Here is a 21,087-nt window from a genome sequence, read left to right on the forward strand (position 1 = left end):
ATATAAAGTCAAAAATAAAATTCTCTAAACAAAAACTTCCTCCTGCTTCCTTTTAGATGCCTGAGAAAGTAAACATAGGCTCTTTCAGTCTGCACACTGTCAGTCATATTTTCTAATTTCACAGAGAAATGGACCCGAGGACCTGCATTAAGAATAACTATACAGAGCTATCCAGTCTTCTCACAGATGGTCTGGTTTGCTTATGTAGGTCAATTCAATCAATTCAGTTGAATTCAATCAGTGAACTTGTCACGTGAAATGTATTTGTGCATTTAAAACAGTGCAATAATAATAAATATTTGTCTATGTGGGGTCTTTCTTCAGGATCCTTGTGGCCTGAGGGTACACTCTTAGAAGAGATGTGTTAAAAAATGACAAAAAATGTGTTGTTACATGTGTAACACATTTTGTGTGGATTTCAACACAGTTGTGTACAAAAATGCACAGAAAGCTTAACACATTTAATGTGCTGGCCAGTTTAACACAATGTGTGTGTTACTTTAATTGGCAGCAACCAGTTTAACACAATGGGTGTGGTGTGCAAACGTTAACGTTAGCTGCTAATGTTAGCCTCTACTGTGCTTGTTACCAAAATTACACTTACAAGTAAAATGCAGTTTAGGACAGTATAGCAAAACAGTTGCTCATTCCATAAAGTCCGCAGAAACCTCATCTAGTTTACTTCAACAATTAACTGGGTTTGAAGTCAATGCCACAGTAATTCATTCATTTAGCAATTCAATACCACCATTTTGCTGGTTTCACTGCAGAGTTGGGGGGAGGGAGGCAACCATTGAGACTTACGGTAACGTTAACTTAATTCATGTTTTCATTTGTATTTTTTCTTTAATTACATTTATTTAGTACATTCATTTAATGATACATGAATCGGGACTTGCAAGTAACGTCATTTGGGCATCTGCCAGTTGTGTTTTATGGTTAGACAGACATGTTTGCTTGTTATCTGAGTATTAACCAAGCAAAATAAAGGTGTATTCGGGCTGGAAACCTCTCGTTTAGTGCTGACACACTAGAGACGAAGATAAGCATTGTGCTCCACTCAGGATAGATTGTGCTTAGATTATTTCCACCAGACATTTTGACCATATAATATATATTTTATTAAATCTCAAAATATTGGACTTAGACAGATTTTACAAGCCAAAGACTTGTAAGTTTATTACAATATTAATGACACGATTATTAATGTGTGTTATGTAGTAAATGAGATAAAGAAATAATTACCTTAAATAAAACGGGAATGATTTAATATTTAAGGCTTTTGACCATGTGCCTTTATTATTTTAACAGTGATGATTATGTATAGAATATAACTATATGAAGGTCCATAATATTGCTCATTATTTTCTGCAATGACATATCAAAATAGGAAGCGCAAAAAGTGCCTATGCCCTGTATACTCCAAATAAAATTATTTTGTAAATATCATTTATCATTTGTAGAAAATTGAAGTTTGTCCTTAAATTTTGTATTGAAACGTTTTTCTTTTTCTTATGCGGCAGCTAAAATGGAACTCTCTGGAAATGACCCTGGACCACTGCCATAGGCGTCATTTAGGTATGGCGAGGTATAGCAGCTGCCATACCTTGGAACCGGAAAAAAAAAAGAGAGGTTCTGTAGTCATCTTACTTGTGAGTGTCCTTCATATTTGTTGCAAATGATCAGATGTGATATGTTAGATAGTCCGAGGCGCACTGGCTGGTTGTTTTCATTGTATTGCACTGAAATAGGTCAATCATATGCTCATCAGTGAATACGAGTGTTAATGAATACGAGTGTTATTGAATCAAATTGTTAGCCACTTTGCTCCACCACGAGTTATGACTTATGTGAGTTATCTGTGTGTTGTAAAAGCATTTTGCTCTGCTGCTGTGTAGACAGCCTGTCTAAATGATGTCTTGAAGCCTGTCTGATTGTATGTGGGGGGGTTTTTCTTCATATCGGCGACTCGGCATGTTAAGCTTGTATTTTCCGTCTCTGGAGACACTCCAATAAATTTGCCTATACAGTATTGTACCAAATTGGCCTTTGTTTTACTGTGTTTCATACACCGGACCCCTTGGTTATCTTCTAGAAACGAGCTTGTTATTAATTTATTTTTTTTTATTTTCTGTGAAGTTAAAATGAAAATGAAATGAATTGTTGACCAAATGTCTTAATGCTAGGTAAAAGGTTTTTAAAGAAACTTTAAAGATTCATGAGTGAAACAAGACATGTTGACTAAATGTTTTAAAATGTTTAAAAAATATTTCTTGAAATAAATAATTTTTCAAAATGATTCCAAGTGGCATTTTCCTTTTTATTCATTGTATTCTGCCATTTGTTTAGAGTAACACAAGCTAGTGTTCGATCACTGTAATTTTGAGTAACACACGAATGTGTTAATATGAGTTTTATGTATCAACACATGAATGTGTTAGTACTTACACATTATACACATCTCTGTGTTAATCTATGTGACACAGTCCCTGTGTTGATATATTAACACACTGAATGTGTCAAAATTAACATAACACGTGTTGTCCCAAATTCAACTCATTGATGTGTAGAAATTCAACATGTGTTAATATTGACACATTCTTGTTAAGACTGTACAATCTGTCAGTGCTGGACTGGTTTAACCAGTACCTTCTTCTCAACCTTGACAGGGTGAAAAGGCTGTTAACTGGGTGGTTGGGATCCTTAATGGTTCTCCTGGCCTTGCTCTTGCAGTGCCTGGTGTAAACATCCTTCAGGCAGGCCAGAACAGTGCCTGTAGTATGTTTAGCTGAACGAACCACTCTTTGCAGGGCCTTGTGGTCCTGTTTGGTGTTGTTTCCGTACCAGGCAGTAATGTTCTCTGTGAGGACATCATTTCGTGGCATCAGTATTAAACTGAAACTGTTTCATAACCAGATAAAAACTCCTTGTAGCTGCTTTAACATGATCTTAATCTAATAAGGTAGCAGAAGCTTTCTTTAGAGAAAGTTAAGGGATAACTACAAGAATGCAGTGATAAAATAGTTGGTTACTTCGATATTTGCGGTGTTGTTTACTCACATACCAGTATGGCAGTCAGTAAGTACACGTTTTTACAATGGTTGCCCCCTTTTAACACTAACCTGAAGTGAAAGCAGCAGTTTGAGTTATTGTATTGCAGTGACCATTCAAACATATCTCCAGGGTAGGATGCTTGGATTAAAATGTGGGCACAGCCACAAATTGCCTTGGCACAATTCAGTTTGTTTATTTATTTATTTGGACTTTGTTAGATGCTCTGTGCAGAGCTGACCTTTAAGGAAAGCTAATTTCCCTGCATGATGCATTTGTGCCACAAGATCACCAGGTGTTTTGTGACATGCCTCCCACTCAGACAGGTATCATCCCTGGCCGTGGATCACAATACCAAAACACCAGTGACACAGATTCAATGCTCGCTGTCAAGGACACAGCTGACAAAAGCAGAAGTGACTTTCACATCCCTGTGCTGTACACTGTTCTCAGCCTCAAATGGCATTACACTGGCTGCTGATCTCTTTTCCCACAGCAAGTTCAGCTCATGCGGAACAAGACAAATCCAAAAGCAAAGGTGCCATCACAGATAAATGGTGCTAAATCAGAGTGTTTGCTAAATTAAAAAAGAGATGCTGATGACAGAGTCTGTAGCTGGTGGTTGAGACTTGAACTCTGCAGCCTCTCTCTCCCCTTCCTCTCAAGCAGAGTCAGGGGGTGAACGCCTGTTTGAAGCTCTCCCCCTGGGCTCCAGGGTTCTGTGGGATCCGGGTGTGCTGACACTGTTAGCACGCCTGATATGAGAGCCTGATCAAAGCTGGCTCATTCTGCCTGACCGATTTCCACAGGATTAAGGATTAGGGAGACAGGAAGCTGGGAGAGGCACAGAGACAATCTGGGAGAGACAAAAAGGGATAGTGAGGGTTATGGAGAGAGAAAGGGATGGAAAAATGTTGAAGGAGACAGAAGGGTCATAAGGCACTGGCAGAGAACATCTTGAGAAACCGAAGACAGAGAATGAAGTCAGTGAAGGGATTTACAAAACAAATAAATCACTTCACTATTAAGTGGAACAAAAAGTACATTCAAAAGAACATTATAAAAAGGCTTTTTTTGGGAGAGATTCAAAGACAATGCAGCTCCAGCTTTCCTGGCTTGGGAGCTCAGCCACTTTCTGTTACCAACCAAGTGCTCCCAGAAGACCAGGCTGTGCTGCAGCTCATGAAGTGTTAAGTCTGATATGTAGCTGGGAGACGAACCCTGCTGTGCTTTAATAGTGAAATCTTGAGATCAATTCTAAAACTAACAGGCAACCAGTGTAAAGCTGCCTAACGGGGGGTGATATGATCTTTTGTTCTTCATTTGGTGAACACCCTCACTGCTACAGTGTTGCAAACAGGAAAGAGAATATCATAGCAGTCAAGATCAAATGTAGATATATAAAGGCGTCAATCAGGTTTTAAAGGTCACCAAATGATTAAAAAGATGTTATTTTGGAAATAGTTCTTAAATGAAGGAAGCAAAGACTGAGCACATTTATCATCAAATCAAAGTCACTTCACCAAGTTGTTCTCTACAGTGTTGCTGAATAAGTTACAAGCAGAGTCTTAATTGTGAAGCTAGTTGTTAAAAATACTAGGTTAAAGGAACACTGTGTAGTATTTAGTTGCATCTATCTGAGGATTGCAAATTGAAACTAGGTGAAACTAACTTCCAGTTAGGATTCCTTCAGTGTTCATTGTTCAGGAGGTTTTTACTATGAGCTAAATTATCTGCCGAGGTGTCTTCCCCTACAAAACAAACAGACCGGTGATTTAAAGCAGTAAAAACATCTCAGTCTCACTGCGAAGTCGTCGAAATCTGGCGCTTGGGCAGTGACTTGCGGTGTCAGACACAAACGAAAAAAGCTGTCCTTTAACGTTGGCATGATTCGCAGCCAGTTGCTGTTACAGTTTAACGGTACTTGGTGGCGGTGGGGGGGGGATGCAGTGGGACAAGAGTGAAAGTTAAGGCAGCGAAAGTCCGAGTAGAGAGGGTGGGAGGGTTGGTGGATGGGTCCAACAAACACAACAAACACTGGGATAATGGTGTTCGTGTTTCGTAAGATTATAAAGCCAAACCCTTTTCTTTTTTCCTAAACCAAACCACGTGCATTAGTTGCTGGAGGAAAAAAAAAGTCAATTTGCAGTGTTGCACCAACATAGTGCATTTATTTTCAAAGAGACTGTATGTAAACGGTAAATTTCCTGTGAAAATTGAATTGAATTTTGAAAGAAGACAATGCTCGTAACAGACAAACTTGAAACAGTGTCCCAGAACATCAACAATCAACTCACCCAGAGTGTCACACCTCGTCTTGTTAGTTAAGTTACTTTTTGTTTCTCACATTTATCTTTGTTGTTTTATTTTGAAACTCACCTGTTGTCTCATTTCAGGTCCTTCACTTCCTGCCCTCGTGTTTTCCCACCTGTGTGATTACCTGCCCCGCCCCTAATGTGTTGCACCTGTGTCTCATTGTCTCCCCTCCCTGTAGAGTATTTAGCCTGCTTGTTTTCTCCCCTCTGTGCCAGTTCGTCTTGTTTCTTTGTGACAGCGTTCCAGTGTTTTTTGACCTATAGCTACCCTTTTTTGACCCTGCTTTTTGCCTGCCGTCTCTGTACCTTTGCCTCCGCTGTTTGACCTCCTGTGTACCGACTTTGGCAAGATTAAAGGACAAGTTTGTGTTTTCCACTGTGCACGAGTCTGCTTTTGAGTCCCTGCGTATGTCAGTCTTTACACAGAGTACCTTTTATGTTGTATCTGGACGTGGAAGGTCCATGACCAAACGTCGATATGTGACAAGGTTGGAGTGAGAATGTGTTAGTAAAAACACTGAATGAAGCAGTTTCACAATACAAATCAGTGTAACACCGACGCTGCTAATTGCAGATGGGCCTCTTACTACGGTGGCCGACGCAAAAATTCACATGGCCCTATCTGGAGCCAGTGTTAAGTTTGTCAGTTCTGGGCTACTGTAGCAACATGGCGGTTCAACATGGTGGACTCTATGGACGAGGACCCACTCCTATGTAAATATAAATGGCTCATTCTAAGGTAACAAAAAACACAACAATTCTTTTTTTCAGATGATTATACACTAAAGAAAGTTTAGTATATTATATTATATTTCTGTCTCACTAAATCCTACACACTGGACCTTAAGTTATTCTATAGTAAAGAGAGAGGTCTGTGATTGTTACAAAAGCGTTCTTCATTGAACAATACCATCTTTAATGTAAAGGGAGACCAAAATAAAAGTCTTAAGTTAGTAAAAAGCCAACAAGTTTGAAAAGCTTTCAAGAGGTAAAATGGTTGGCGTATCATCATCGCCTATAACCATCAGGGACCTTACTGATTGTTGCTTTGTATTTCTATCAGCCTAACAGATCTTCTCAGGAGAAATTGAAACTGTTTATTTTCAAGAACATCCAAATGTACGTCATGCTTCTATTACACCTGGCGATTTATCTCCTGTGTGATGTGATCTTATCACCACAGTGTTAACAATTGAAGGTGAAACAACAGCTATTGAGCCAAAGTGGAAACAACCTAGTTTAGAGGTGAAGCTATTGCAGGTCACGTCTTCTCTGAGCGGGCACTTCCTTTGTATGTATCAAAAATGGTGTCCTGTTGACTGTAAGGTGCATTTAGGTGTGATTTATATGCATGGGGACATCCCAGCGTGGGCTTTTGGTGGTTTTGTGGCAGGTGTCAGTTTCATGCACCTGACCTACATGTTGTTATGGCACCATTGTGTGAGGTTTCTGTTGCTCATTTTAGAGAAGTTGAAACAGTTCTCTCTATGCTAACAATGAAACTGAGAGATGGGACATTTCTGCAATACTTAATGGCTGCCAAAGAGGAAGGGAGTTTATGTTGAGACTGTCTGTTTAAGGTAATTAATGATCGCAGTGAAGGAGAAAGTGACAGGGAAAAAGAATGGGGACAATACACCACCTGCTTGCCAGACCGGATTAAAAGGGCCGTATGAAAGGTCAGGGTGAGGCAAAGTTGCTCACCCCCACCAGATGTGTGCTCACTCTGGCCTATAGCCGATTAATTATCTCACAGTTCATGACACCAGGGTTGGTGTCCAGGCAATTACATTAAACTACACACCCTGAGCAACTTGATCTGGGGATTTTTTCCTGTTGGACAGTGTGTGTGTGTGTGTGTGTGTGTGTGTGTGTGTGTGTGTGTGTCAGGAGGAAGGGAGGAGTCTCTTTACACACTGGTGGCATCCATAATGACAAAGCGATAATTCACATTGTGCTCCAGCTCTGCGATCATTACGTCTCCATGTGTTCATGCATGTGTGCATCTGTGGTTGCAGTCAAGCAAAACACATTTTGTTTGGTTGTTCCCAGAGATTAACAAGAAGTGGAAGATATTAAAAAAAAAAAAGACACCCATTCACACCCCATGGCATGCTGCCTCATTTGCCTGAGCCTCTATCAATTCTTGGTTATAGCCAATAGCAATAAAGGAAGTGGTCCCACTGTCACAGAAACAGTTGGCACGGAAACAGCACATTACACCATCGTCCAATCCCCCTCCCATTCCTTTGTCGTCATCTCTCCCCTCCCCTCCCTTCCTCTCCTCTCCAGTCCCCTCCTCCTCCTCCCTCTCTCCCTATCTTGTATGTTTTTTCAGTCATCAATGAAATCACAACCAATCCTGCTGCTGGCCTGTCAGCAAGCATATAACACCTCAAGAAACAGATCTCCTCACTGTATCATCTCCACTCGAGCCAGCAGAGCTCTGATTCTTTAATGGCCGATGTATATTTTATTATCATGGCATGAAATAAAGATACACTGGATGCTGCAGCTACCCCGTCAAAACCTGTTTTTTTCCCTCTCTCTCTCTTTCTGTTACTCTCATGATTTAATCCTGACCATTTCCCCCTTCTCTCTCTATCCCTGCTGACTCCTCCCTCCATTTCTGTCCTGCACTCCCTCTCTCTGCCTCTCTGTCTCTGACACACTCAAACACACGCACACATATATACACGCCCTCCACCCCCATCGCTGCAGTGTCTCAACTGCCTTGGAGCAAACAAGAGAGGATATAGAACACAGACGTTAATAAGACAGAGAAAGAGGGGTGCTGAAAGAGAGAGAGAGAGATGTACGTGAGTGTGTGTGACCCTGTGAATATGAGGAAGATATGAAGATGAAGCAGCAGGACTAAAGGTGGATTGCACAGAGCCTTTCTCTCCCTGCAAAGGCTTGTCTGCAGTATCCTTTGTAAATGGATGCTGGCTTGTGAGCACGGTAAGCCTGACTACTCTCAAACAGACACAAAGCTGTTTTTTTTTTTTGTTTTTTGTTTTTTTTTTTGTAATCACCGCAAGGCTGAGTCTAGTTTGGACGCAGCAGAGGAGCAAGATGCTGTTTTTTTATAGCCGTTCTGTGGAGGGCGAGTGGGTTTTCCTGATAAAATGGGGAAGGTGATGTTCAGAGATGGCACCAAGGCAGGCAGCCTGTCCAGTCCCCTCCTCCACCCTGCTAGCTCTGTGCCAACGGACGCTGCTATCCTGTGCTTGCAATTTGACTCATCATCTCCCCAGAGCATCCTCGATCCTTATAGAATGCTTTTATCTGAATGCAGTGCTTAGTTCATGTAATTACTGTATGTAGGACAAGTGAAGGATGCATCAAAGATGTGTGTGTGTGTGTGTGTGTGTGTGTGTGTGTGTGTGTGTGTGTGTGTGTGTGCACGCGCGTGTATGTGTGTGTGTGTGTTTGCATGTATGTCTCTGTGCTCTGCCCAGGCCATAAGCTATGAAATGGAAAGAGGGGAAATGAGAGAGTAAAAGCACACGATCAGGTGTTCAGTACTTACAACTGGCTTTACGAGACATTGAATGTGAATTTGCAGTGGGAGGTGTGCAAACCCCACGATGCTGGCGGGCACTGGGATAAGCGGGCAAATTGTGGCCCTGACAGCAGCACAGGAACGTTGTCGGATTTGACAGCGGGGCTTGCTGTCTGCTGTTCTACAGGGGAAATTTACATTCATTAATAATCTCGTGCTGGGATTTATTTAGTTCATTTGTGTCTGGTTGTTTGTGTCCGTTTATGAATGTAAATCTACACGGTGAGAGGGGGGAATGAGGGAGAGAGCAGATCATGCTCATTACTCAGCAGGCAAAATGGGATGATTTGTGACATTTTGTGTTTCAACAATCAGATTTTCAGCAGAGCATTTGTGTATTTTTTTCAATGGGGGTTGGGATTGGTTGTGCAGCATCAGGAGAGCATGTGTATTTGTGCGTACTGTATGTGTGTTTGTGTTACATGCTTGCGAGAGAGAGAGAGAGAGAGAGAGAGAGAGAGAGAAAACCAGTGCAGGGAGGGGTCGAGGGGCTGGGGGGTTTAACAGTAGGGAGGCAGATGGGGCAGAGGGGCGGAGGTTGATGCAGCAGAGAGCAAGAGAGAGAATGAAGGAAAGAGAAGATTTGGAACAGATTGGATGAAAGAGAGGGGGGGGACCGTGATAATTTCACGGTGGTAGAAAGACAGCGCTTTTTCTGAGCATGTGACACAGAAAGAATGCTGGATGTGTCTGTGATAGTTCCACCGGCAGTGGCTCATGTCGCGGCCTGAGACATCTGTGAATCAAGGCGAAGATGATGGATGAATTCCACCATGCCTTCATCTCTTGAGCACTACTGAGACCAAAATGGATCAAGAATATTAGATTGATACTATTGATGAACCTGTGTAATGTAGCCCGATTGGGATTTGTGAGAAAACTGGACAGGGATATTGATCGCTGTCATTGTTTAATGCTGACAGATTGAAATTAGCCTTTACGGGCAGCTGCAAGTCAAATTTACTGTTCTTCATTAAGACAATGCTTTATTTTGGAATTCAGACAAGCAGCCTTTGCAGCATACAAACCATATTTTACCAAGATGCATCTATATCTTGCTTTATTATTATTTTTTGTCTCAAATCATCATTGTTGATACATCAAATGAATTAACATCCATGTGTTTTAGAAGGGGGAGACAACTGAAAGCACTGATGTATTAATATCTCCACCAGGGCGGTTACGTTTTCGGTTCTGTTTGTTTGTTTGTCAGCAGGATTACGGTAAAACTACTGGCCTGATTTTCATGAAACTTGACGGAAAGGTGTAGCGTGGACCAAGGAAGAACCAAAACATTTTAGTGAGGATCTGAAAAACAGGACAGAACAAATTAGTTTCACTTTCGGTAACATTGCGAGACGGGGCATTTGGCATTGGCAGAATAAAGGCCATACATGTTAAGATTGATGATAGTTAAGTACAAAAAGTGATAGATGTTTTGCAATTGTAGAAATACGATGAGCCCATTTCACAATAACATAATAGACGTTCTGCCCGGTTGGGAAGCTGTGGCACCCATGTGTAGTGTCAAATACATGGCATTCCTGGAATTTCAGGTCATGTTGCTTAAAACCATGTTTCAGCATTCTTTCTTCGAGAGATGAACCATTTCTTTCTCTCTGCCATGCCTCCTTCTTGTTTCAAGTTTGCAGCAGCCTAGATGCATTCATTTGACGTCATTGTTTTGCAGTGTGCAATTGTCAGAACAACATGCTGGCATCGTTAAAAGGAGTCGATGGGTTCTGAGGCATACAATTCCAAGGGATCAGACAATTTGGAAGAACCAGTGATCGATTCCCATCCCTACATATCGTGCAACGAATTAAACTCTTGCTGGCATCCAAATGTGAATTCTCTGCAATAAACTTCACCAGAGATATTAAAGGGGAACACCGCCTGATTTAAGAATTCCAATGTTATTTCCATGGACTAGCGAAGTTTAATCTTTTGTGAACATGAGTTACTCTCTCTCAAAGCCAGAAACCAGAGAAGTACGTCTCAAACTTGTGATGTCACCAAGTAAAAAGTCTGGAGCTGCTCCACAGACAATAAATAGGAGTCTGATTTTGTCCACTCTTTTTTATACCCATGAGCTTTGTTCTGTTGCAGTGTTCTCAGTCCTGAAACAGAAAATGAACCCATGTACTCAGAATATTCCCCTGGGTCAGGGGTAGGCAACCTGCGGCTCTTTAGCCCCTCCTCAGTGGCTCCCTGTGGCTTTGAAAAAAAATTAGATTACATGAAAATGAAAAATGATTATTTAACATTTTTATTAACATTAATGATTGTTGTAGGCCTAAAGCAAATCTTACATTCTCCCACTGTAGAAATGTGTAGCCTTTACACCAAATTTAAAAAGTGTCTCAACATTTCGTTAAACAAAATGTGTCACAAGTCTACAACCCTCTAAACTTAGCCAATCCTCAAGAGCTGTGACTAGCCTCAAAGCTCTCTAACTAGGCTAGCTATTGATTCCATATACAAAAAAGAAAAAATCTCCACAGGAAAATAGGGAATTGAATTATGCATTGACTGATTTGTTTGCTATCGCTGCAAGAGTAGCCGACCTCTGGCCTGGGTGCTCTCACTTTCATCTGTAACATCGTTCCCAATTCATTGTCTATAGAGCAGATCCAGAATATATACGTGAGGACATCAGAAATTTGAGTTTTAGCACTCTAGTTTTTGGATTTGGGAGAGTTGTTACTGTTTACTTATATTTTTGGACTGTCTTAAACCATAGCAACAACATGTGTGAATTCGAAAATAGGGCATAGTTCTCCTTTAAGGAAAAATGTTTGGACTTGAAAACAAGCAATGACATTGACCGCAATTTAGCATATTTAGCACATCACTTATCATAGAAGAGGGGACTACTGGCCTTGGTGGAGGTCTCTGAGTTCCCCTCTAGTTGCTCAGTGCAGTATTGGTTTCATTAAAACTTCAAGGGGTCTGAGTTGTGATTTAGGGTGGTAACCAAAATGTGCAGATACTTAATTCCTTATGATGCCATCTCAAGAGAAGATGCACGTCATGTTGCTGGCATGTCAGTAAGTGGAAGAAAAAAAATACTGGCCTATAATATCACTGCCAGAATCAGAACTGGGTGCACGGCAATAAATGTTTTGCATGCAAACAACATTTTGAAAGCAAGGCAGCGTCTCTTTGTTTGTGTTTTACACCCGCAATTTATAGTGTCTTTGATGATTTGGTCCAGTTGTGATCTTGTTGTCCTCTCAATATCAACTACTAGCCTGCTTGGAAACCGTGATAAGACAAACCAAGGTCACATCCGCTGTGACTAAAGCTCTAATAAACCCGAATTATTCTAGCTGTAATTTTCAGTTTTTTTCTTCAACGTGTCAAAAAAAGTCAGAGGCCACTGATGACCTTGGCTTTAAAATTATGTTTGACAAGCTTTGGTGTGAAAAATAACAGTTAATCACATCCTTGCATCATGAGGCTTCACCAAGTTTCATACACAAACACTGAAAAATGTCATCACACCCTTATTCAGACTGTTTGAACTTGATATTAGAAAAAACAGAATAGCTCTGACTTTGATTTAGCAGTTTTGCTCGGCCAAATACGCAAACCTCAACTGGGATTTTTAAACCAATGGAATACACATCACATAAATTAAGCATAAAGCTTCTTTCAACACCATCAACAGCTACTGTTTTTGTCCTTTTTTATTTTAATGGTAGTGTGCAGTATGATGCCACTCAAGCGACCTTTATGCATATAAAAATGAGAGTGAGAGTGTGACAAAACCTATGCTGAGTTGACCTCCTTCCACCTCCTTTGTTACTTGCTACATCCACTCCACTGGGTGACATAATGGCAGGGGACAGCAGGGACAGACTTGGTTTTAAAGTGACAGCGACTGTTGTTGAGGTAGCAGCTCTTGCACTGAGGAGGCCAATGTCAACGTCCGGTGCACTTTTAGCCATCTTTAACCTTTTAGGTGAGCACGCAGCCGGCTTGGACAATTAAACTCAGCTCTATTACAGTTAAGTACCAAGGGGGCCAAGCACAGTTCCCTCGGCAGCCTACTTAATAAAATGATTAATCTAACATGTCACTTATTTCCTGGAGAGGGAGTGCCAGAACAAGTCTTACACATTTGCTTTAGCAGTTGTGAGAATTACCATTAAAATTGATCTCGTAGAGGCAATGAAATATCCTATAAAACCAAAGAGGAGATACGTGTCCATAAAGTTCAGGTCTCTCAGCTGCTTTGTCACTCTGTATGTTCAGACAGGGCATTGCTCTGATTCAACTGGCTCAGCAGTTGTGTTTGTTTTGGGTCTTTAATCCTTGCCAGGTACTGGGACAAAGTGTCAACTAATGTGGCTGTGAGACACTATTTGGCAGCCATTTCTTTTAGACAGGCACTAATGTGGAGAGGACTAATAAATGACTTAACAGTAAGGCATCAGCGAGGAAAGCTGTCGGCTGAATCGAACCAAATCTTAGGGCGGGGCTCTGTGAATGAGTAAGGATTAAGTTATCTTTGGGTGTTACATGAAATAACATCAGCTCAATTCATCCCTCTCTTTCTCTTTGCCCTCCTTTTCTAATCTTTGCTGGTAGTCGCATACAGGGGCCTGTCTGTTTCCCTGAGGCCGGCGAATGAGAGCCTTACTTCCAGCACTCAAATCTGAGAGGGCAGAGCAGAGGGGACTAACAGAGCAACTTTGTGTTCCATTGCACACACATAACAGCGGTCATATGACAACAAGGAGGTGGAAGAGAGGGAGGAGGGGGGTGTTCAGGGAGTGTATTGCCTACTACCCACTGGTGAGGGGTCTGTGCTGAAAGAAAATGAAAGCAGTGTGTGCATGCATGCATGGATGCACATACATGTATTGTATTCTGAGATATTACTACAGGCTGTCTGGAATACGGCCAAAAAACAAGTTTATAGCACAACAATTAGCTTGCTTTGATGGGGGCATGCAGGTCTGCTTTTCCAAGCTAATGCCTGAAAGTGAAGTGAAGCTGCTGGTGTATGTCAGTGACCTCCACAGTTGTTTGCTGTGATCTTGTAGAGCAGTGGTTCTCAAATATTTTTGTGTCAAGGACCCCTAAATTTATACACATTAGGTAACAGGCCCCCTTTTGATAAGATTTAGCTTCAGGGACCACCTGCTGAAAAGATTTCGCTTGTTAGATGACTAAAATGCTTTAGTTGAGGTGTTAACCGTGGAGGAAATGATACCTTTTACTCACATTGGGCTCACTTCTTTAGTGAAACAAATAGTGAAAATAAACGGTTCCCTATTTTTCTGGGGCCCCCCTTGAACTCCCTCAAGGACCCCTCAGCATCCTCGGACCTCTGGTTGAGAACCACTGTTGTAGAGAAATCAATTCTGATTTGCAGTGTTTAACATGCTGTACAATTTCCTTCTCCTGTTTGAACAGGTGACATTTTCTCATATCTCTCCCCTCCTCACACATTCATCTTGTAAATACAGTACAGTTAAAATGTGCTGGCATTGTTGGCTGGCATCTGTCGAGGCCTTGGCAATATAGCAAGATTACACATAACTGAATTAAAATATAGGTGTGGCTTTTTTGGATGGTGATTTCATCATTTGGTGTAAATCTTGCACAGTCTCTGCAGGGGCAAACGCCCTAATGCAACATGTAAGATATTTTATTCTTTATTATTCCATTCAGCCTGTACTGCTTCATCATTGTCGCTACAGCATTTATTTTACAGTGCTGATCGGGTGGGTTAATGGCTGTTGTATGTGCAAGCAGTATGAGTTATTTCTCCTTTTCCTGTTCCAGTTATCAAATCACCAACTGCAGATAATGTCTGTGGGTTGTAGAAGCCTGAAAGTGTCCATTACCCACAATTTCCTTCTGTTGCAGAAAGCGTTTATCTTATCTGTCTTGACCCAAATGAATATAAACGGAGTGTCTGAATGAAGTTTAGACTGCTTATAATACTAACCTGAATAGGTTTGATCTACGTGATATACGCTGTAGTGAGAAAAGTTCTCGCAATGAAAGCAGAAAAAACGTCTGATTGCACCAGCAGCCACAGATCTGAACAGACAGATATCCACAATCTCAAACGTGTACTCGCATTTGCTCGTACACCAGTGCATGCTCGCGCGCACACACACACACACACACACACACACACACACACACACACACACACACACACACACACACGGACGTAAGCACACACCACACTCTAGTGTCCACCTTGTGCCATCTTATCCCTTCACATCAGACAGCCTACCCATAGCTCAGCCTGTGCACAAACATGCCATTGTCATCGCTAGCTGGCCTTGTGACTCAGTGTGACCCGATGGATTGGAGAAGGGGGAACACAGCCATTGAGATCAGGAACGTTAAACAGAGCATTATCACGAAAAAGCATCTAGCATACAGAGACCTCACCCCCACTCCCCAACTCCACCCTCTAAACAGCCTACTGTTTTGGGGGAGTAGAGAGGAGAACACTGTCCACCATTGTTTTCAATAATGAATGAGTAGTGTCCTCACATGTGTACAGTATACAGGCATCTTTTCTCTGAAGTTCACATTCAGGACAGCATGTCAGTGGTGATAACATGACATGATAGCAAGAAATGTTGAACAAACAATTGTGAGAGAGAAATGAAGAGTTAACAGTAAGTAGCAACTAGCAATTTTGATAAAGACAATGACAGACAATTCAATTTACTTGCTTATATTGCATAAAGCTTCAACTCCCAGATGATTAGATACATTTATAATGAATAGGTAGATTCACAGCGCTGGAAAAAGCAAATATGACAAGCTGTCATGTATGTAGATGTCCTGAGCTAAGAATGCTGTTTCTCTTAAAGCTGTACTATTTAATTTGTGCCACTCGAGAGCAGAAAAAACTACCCCCGGCTACACAATAACCACCATGTACTACCGTATTTACTAGTGAATATAAATCTCATATCTACTCTTCTTTTTGGCTCTGTTTTGGCCTCCACCCACTTATTTTTTGCAGGATGTTTTAATTTCTTCAACGGCTAGTCTCTGACATTGTTTGGCAGCCCAGTCCAAGAAAATACAAGAAAATGTTGGCATTGTACGTTTCTGCAAACCACGAATACATTATGATTGCACGTTCCTAAACATTTCCAAAACACATAGTTCTGATTAAGCTGATTTCGTCATGTGGAAGTGGAGGGGATGGTATAATTCTAGGCAAGATGGCTGCCTAGCTGCAGACCAGTGTTTGAGACCAACAACAAAAATCTGTTGTTTATTAGTGAGACACTGAAGCGTTTTAATGGGCGTTCCACGTGCCACCAAACCTGGGTGTTTTTCGGCAACACATTGCTGCATTTCCTGTGGCAATTGTGTGGGTATATTAAGCCAAAACATGATCATTTTCTATCCATAAACAAGTGGTATTTGTGCCTAACATAATCACATGTTAACCACAGTGTTGCTGGAACATAAAATGTCAACATATCTGTTACATAATAACACACAACTGTTTCATATTCGTGGTTTGCGGAAACGTACAATGCCAACATTTATCCTGGCAAATGGGTTGTGTCTATCTACTACTTTAAAGCTTGGACACAGAAGCAAAACAATTTGCTAAAAGAGGCAATAAAGCAGAGAAGGGTGGTAGCTCTACGTGATTTTAACCACTTTTACATTACACAGTCATTTCAATCATATCAAAGGTATTGATTATACAGGTTATTTTTTCATTAAGGTTCACATGTGTGATCTTGGCAGATTTTATGTTCACCTAATGGCTCATTTATGCTCAATGGTAGATACGTATACAGACAAAGACGGGGCCTTCTGTCTGTACTCTACATTCATTTTCGACCGTACTTGTACACAATGTCTGAAAGCTTATGGATTCAGACGAAACAGAACAGTACCACTGGAGATTGTGGGGGCAGTGTGGCGTAGTTCAAGCGAGAAATGACCTTAAGACTCGACAAAGACATTTTAAAAATGCTTTTTAAAAATGCTTGGTAATATAGCGAAAGAATTTCTCCATCCACTATCATGGCTGTTTCTATTGAATGATACAACATTACGACTTCCTCCAATGTCACCTTGTTTGTTGTTGTCAGAAACTTTTGACTCTGCACTCTACTGCCATCTGTTGGATGTATCCAAGCCAACATAAAGGACCAAGCCAGCATAAAGGACACATGTAAGGATGTAAGGTTATAGCGTTTGAGAAGGATGTATTTGTACGTAAAGGGATTATAAATGAGCCTCCTCAGCTCTATTCCATGGTCCCTGACTATAATGACAACATAAATCTAAATTGTGAATCCTGGGTAATCCAGTAGAGGCAATGTCACTTGACATATGATTTTGAAGTGGAGGTGCTATCTGACATTAGAGGCTTTCAGACACCTTCCCCCAGGAGGCCTCTTGTGGAGAAATCCCAGACACATACCAGAGTTGCTGACAGGCTCAATCTTGAGACTCCTTGACAGCCCATTTAAAAGTGTCTTCACTACATCAGTGTGGTTAACTAAGTATCCTTCTTCAGCCTGAATGACAAGGTCCCCTGCTTGTTCAATTTCAAAAAGGAGACAGAATTTAATGTTGGAAAATGGACTAGATTATTGTCAGAAAATGAAGGCTAGTCTGGACGCAGCTCTTTTAGGATCAAATGCTAAATCTTGCACAAAGTGGTGTGAACTGTTGAATGGTGCTGAGGATTACTCTGCCTGCGACCTATATCTCATATGATTCTGACGTAGGATGTAGCGACCACAAAGCTCTGACTCATCACACAGACGCAAGCCTTCTACGTTGTAAGGCTTCATTTATTGAGGTATGCACAGAAAAACATACACTTGGTTATTACTAGCAACAGGACACAGAGGATATGTTTCAGAGGCATCACATGATATAGTGTTATCTACAGGATCTGTGTTAGCGACTGGCATTGGGATGACACTGATCTATCATTCTGCGGCTAGAAGCATGAAATTGACTGTCTGCCTTTTGTCCTAGATTCCACAATGTTACAGTTGCAGTATATTGAGTCTGTGGACACAGAAACCATCTGTGTAGTGCCCTGCAGATATACCTGTACTTTACAGCTTCTCTCTGTCCTTTGACATGACAGAAATCTATCCATAAACATGCTGCTTCACATTACAGGCAATTCAATACCAATCAAAGTAAACGCCTTTGGATCTGGAACATAACGTCCATCCTGTTGCTTACTAATCAGTTCAAAATGCCTTTGCCCATTTGTTCTTATAGTTAACATCTTGTTCTACAGTAAATACAGGGTGGTTAACAGATTATCAAGCTAATAGAAGGAGTTAAGGGATTCAGACCCTTTTTTTACTTATTCATGGTTCCCATGTTTATGGTGGCGAAAGGATTTTGACAGATAAAGATTATAATCACTAAAGTAGCCAGCTCCATCTTATCAAAAGCTCCCATGGTGTATGGTATTAGCTGTTAGATGTAGAAATTCCTGGAAACCTCACCAGACTGGTAACATCTCCAGTAGTCTTTCCAGTAGCTCGTAGGCACAACTGATTTAAGACTTGTCTTGGCTTTACTCTGACGCAGTAGGCCTGAGTAGATGGGTGTTGGGATAAATCAGAAAACACAAACAAGAGAGTATGATTAAATAGTACACTTATCCAAATGGGTTAAGATTGGGTTGTGTAACTGCTTTTATTTAATTTGTCAATGGTGCTGTCTGTAAAATATTTTTTACAAAGTCTATTTCAAAATATTTTCCTTATTCAAGATTCAAGGATCCCACCTTAAAGGGATATGATTTTGGATGTGTAGTGATATGAGGTACTTATCCACAGTCAGCTGCCCCTATCAGTTTCAGTGTACGCTATACTTAATATTTTCACCATGTTAGTTTACCGTGAGACAGCGATTTCCAATGGGGAACTGAAGCTGCTCTCTTCATAGCCAGACTCCATTGAGAAAAACAGTAATTTGACATCGCTGAACACAGGAGTTGCTGCTCTACCTCTGCATAGCTTGATAAGCTTGTTTGTATTATTGTGTGATTTTTACGTTTCAAAAAGTTAGTTGGGATTTACCAAAGTTACAAAACAACACATACAAACTAACTAATTCAGACAGTGGGAGAACAGCAGCTATTATGTTCAAAGAGTTAAAATGACCGTTTTTTCAATGGAGTCTGGTGGCTTTGATAAGAGCATAGGCTTCCCTGTTGGACATGGCTGTCCGACAGTGAGGTAAAGTGCTTAAAATATTCTCAATACAGCATATACTTATACTGATAGTAATTGTTTTAGGTGGGACTTTTTAGGTGGATAAAATACATTTTATTAGTGACCCCTTCATGACAGTACATTACTTCTGTGTCGGTACTCTTGCCTGTTTCTCCAAACTGGGGGTGTGCTGACTGACATCCACTGTATGTGATACACTGACTATGGATAAATACCTTATACAACCCCCCTTCAAGATCCATACTATCCCTTTAACCTTAATTTAAATGAGGAGTAAATGTTTCTAACAACATAGCCGCAGCCCTTTAAAACAATGCTACGTGTTCTCTGTGACTTAAATGTTATATATCTGAAGTGTACAGTTGCTTTATTGCTATATTTAAATAATGTTTGCCCTCTGTCAATTTAGGATAAACAGAATAAATTAAGTTCCTATATCCATCCTTTATAATTTAGTCTACACTCTATCAAGCTGGTCAATATTGACAATGGCAACCAATCAAAATACAATGAGTCAGCAGTTTTATTAGGTATATATGTACTTAATGTGGTTTCATACAGTGTCCCCACAATAAATCCTTCCTTTGTCTAGTCCAGTTGTGTTGACAATGTGTCTGACAGGTGTTGATTTAACTCTATGATTAATTTAGAGGCTGCACTTTGCTTTGTTGCTAACATAATGTCCTCCTCATGTACGGACACGACTTGAGAGCATCAGAAACACCTTTAAATATGATGCATTTCCCCAGAACAATCACTGGAGTCACTTTAAAGGGACAGTTCAACTCCAAATCAAAACTAAATTATACCTCTCTTACGTTTAGTGCTATTTAGTAATCTTGTTTTGGTGTGAGCTGGAGTGTTGCTGTAGAGATGTCTGCCTTCTCTCCAATATAATGGAACTAGATGGCACCCGGCCTGCGGTGCTCAAAGCGCTGATAAAATTCATTTGAAAATTAGAAGCAAAGTCTCTTTCCAGAAATACCAGGATACCCAAGATAATCCACAGACCTTGTTGTGAGCAGTTTCATGTAGGAACTGTTTTCTTTCTACCGAACTACACCCACCAACTGTACCATCACACAGAAGAAAGAGTGCATCTACGGCTAGTTAGCTAACGTTACAGCTTAGCCAAGGAGGAAAGCATTACTATTTCCATCTCATGCTGTCACGAGCACGAGCTTCTTATTTATAAGTAGATGCATGCTTTCTTCTGCACGATGATACAGTTGGCTGGTGTAACATTAGTTTGATAGAAAGAAAACAGTTCCTACATGAAACTGCTCACAACAAGGTCTGTGGATTATCTTGAGTAACAGGGTCGTGATTTCTGGAAAGAAACATTGCTATTGAGTTTTTCAAATCTATTTTCTTAAGCAACGCAAGCCGAATGCCATCTAGTTCCATTATTTCGAGAGAAGGCAGACATCTCTACGGCCGATGTCTCCAACACCCGGCAGCTCACACTAGAACAATCTAGATGGATAAATAGCACTACAGGTAAGAGGAAACATATGTATTTTTCATTTTGAGGTGAACTGTCCCTTTAATATAGAATTTATCCCATACACTAAACAGTGGGTATTTGGTAATATAATTGCATATATTGTAAGAATTGTGAAATCCGTAAATGGCCATAATCATGTCAACACGATGTTCTCGTACCAGCCACAAACACTGTACGTATTACAACACCCTCTATTTTTCCAACAGATTTCTTTCATATGGGTATCTGGTTCAGTGAGTCTTAAAGTGAATTTGAGCTTTAAACACTTGATTTGAGTCATGTGCAGCCCATCAGCCACAAAGATGTTGTGGTCCACAGTATTTGGCACGGCACTGCAAAGATTGAAACCTCATGTCTCGAGCCTGAAATTGAATTTTTGTTTGGAATAAAAGTCAAATCCAACATTTCTCTCTAATGAAA

At 40.7% G+C, this 21,087-nt stretch overlaps 1 protein-coding gene and 1 long non-coding RNA gene across 2 annotated transcripts in view; one reads left to right on the top strand and one right to left on the bottom strand.

Annotated features, from left to right (window-relative positions):
* Positions 1-3,700: 3,700 nt before the first annotated feature.
* Positions 3,701-21,087, bottom strand: part of LOC125878572 (uncharacterized) — a 65,169-nt gene continuing 47,782 nt past the window's right edge. Inside the window, exon 3 of the long non-coding RNA XR_007447760.1 lies at positions 3,701-3,907. This is a non-coding gene — a long non-coding RNA (uncharacterized LOC125878572). The remainder of the gene's footprint in view (positions 3,908-21,087) is intronic.
* gnaz (guanine nucleotide binding protein (G protein), alpha z polypeptide) overlaps positions 8,031-21,087 on the top strand; it is a 45,517-nt gene continuing 32,460 nt past the window's right edge. The window contains exon 1 of the mRNA XM_049559858.1: positions 8,031-8,327. The gene's annotated coding sequence lies outside the window, so the exon portion shown is untranslated. The remainder of the gene's footprint in view (positions 8,328-21,087) is intronic.

The sequence above is a fragment of the Epinephelus fuscoguttatus genome, linkage group LG18 (assembly GCF_011397635.1).
Source record: "Epinephelus fuscoguttatus linkage group LG18, E.fuscoguttatus.final_Chr_v1".
Classification (NCBI taxonomy): domain Eukaryota; kingdom Metazoa; phylum Chordata; class Actinopteri; order Perciformes; family Serranidae; genus Epinephelus; species Epinephelus fuscoguttatus.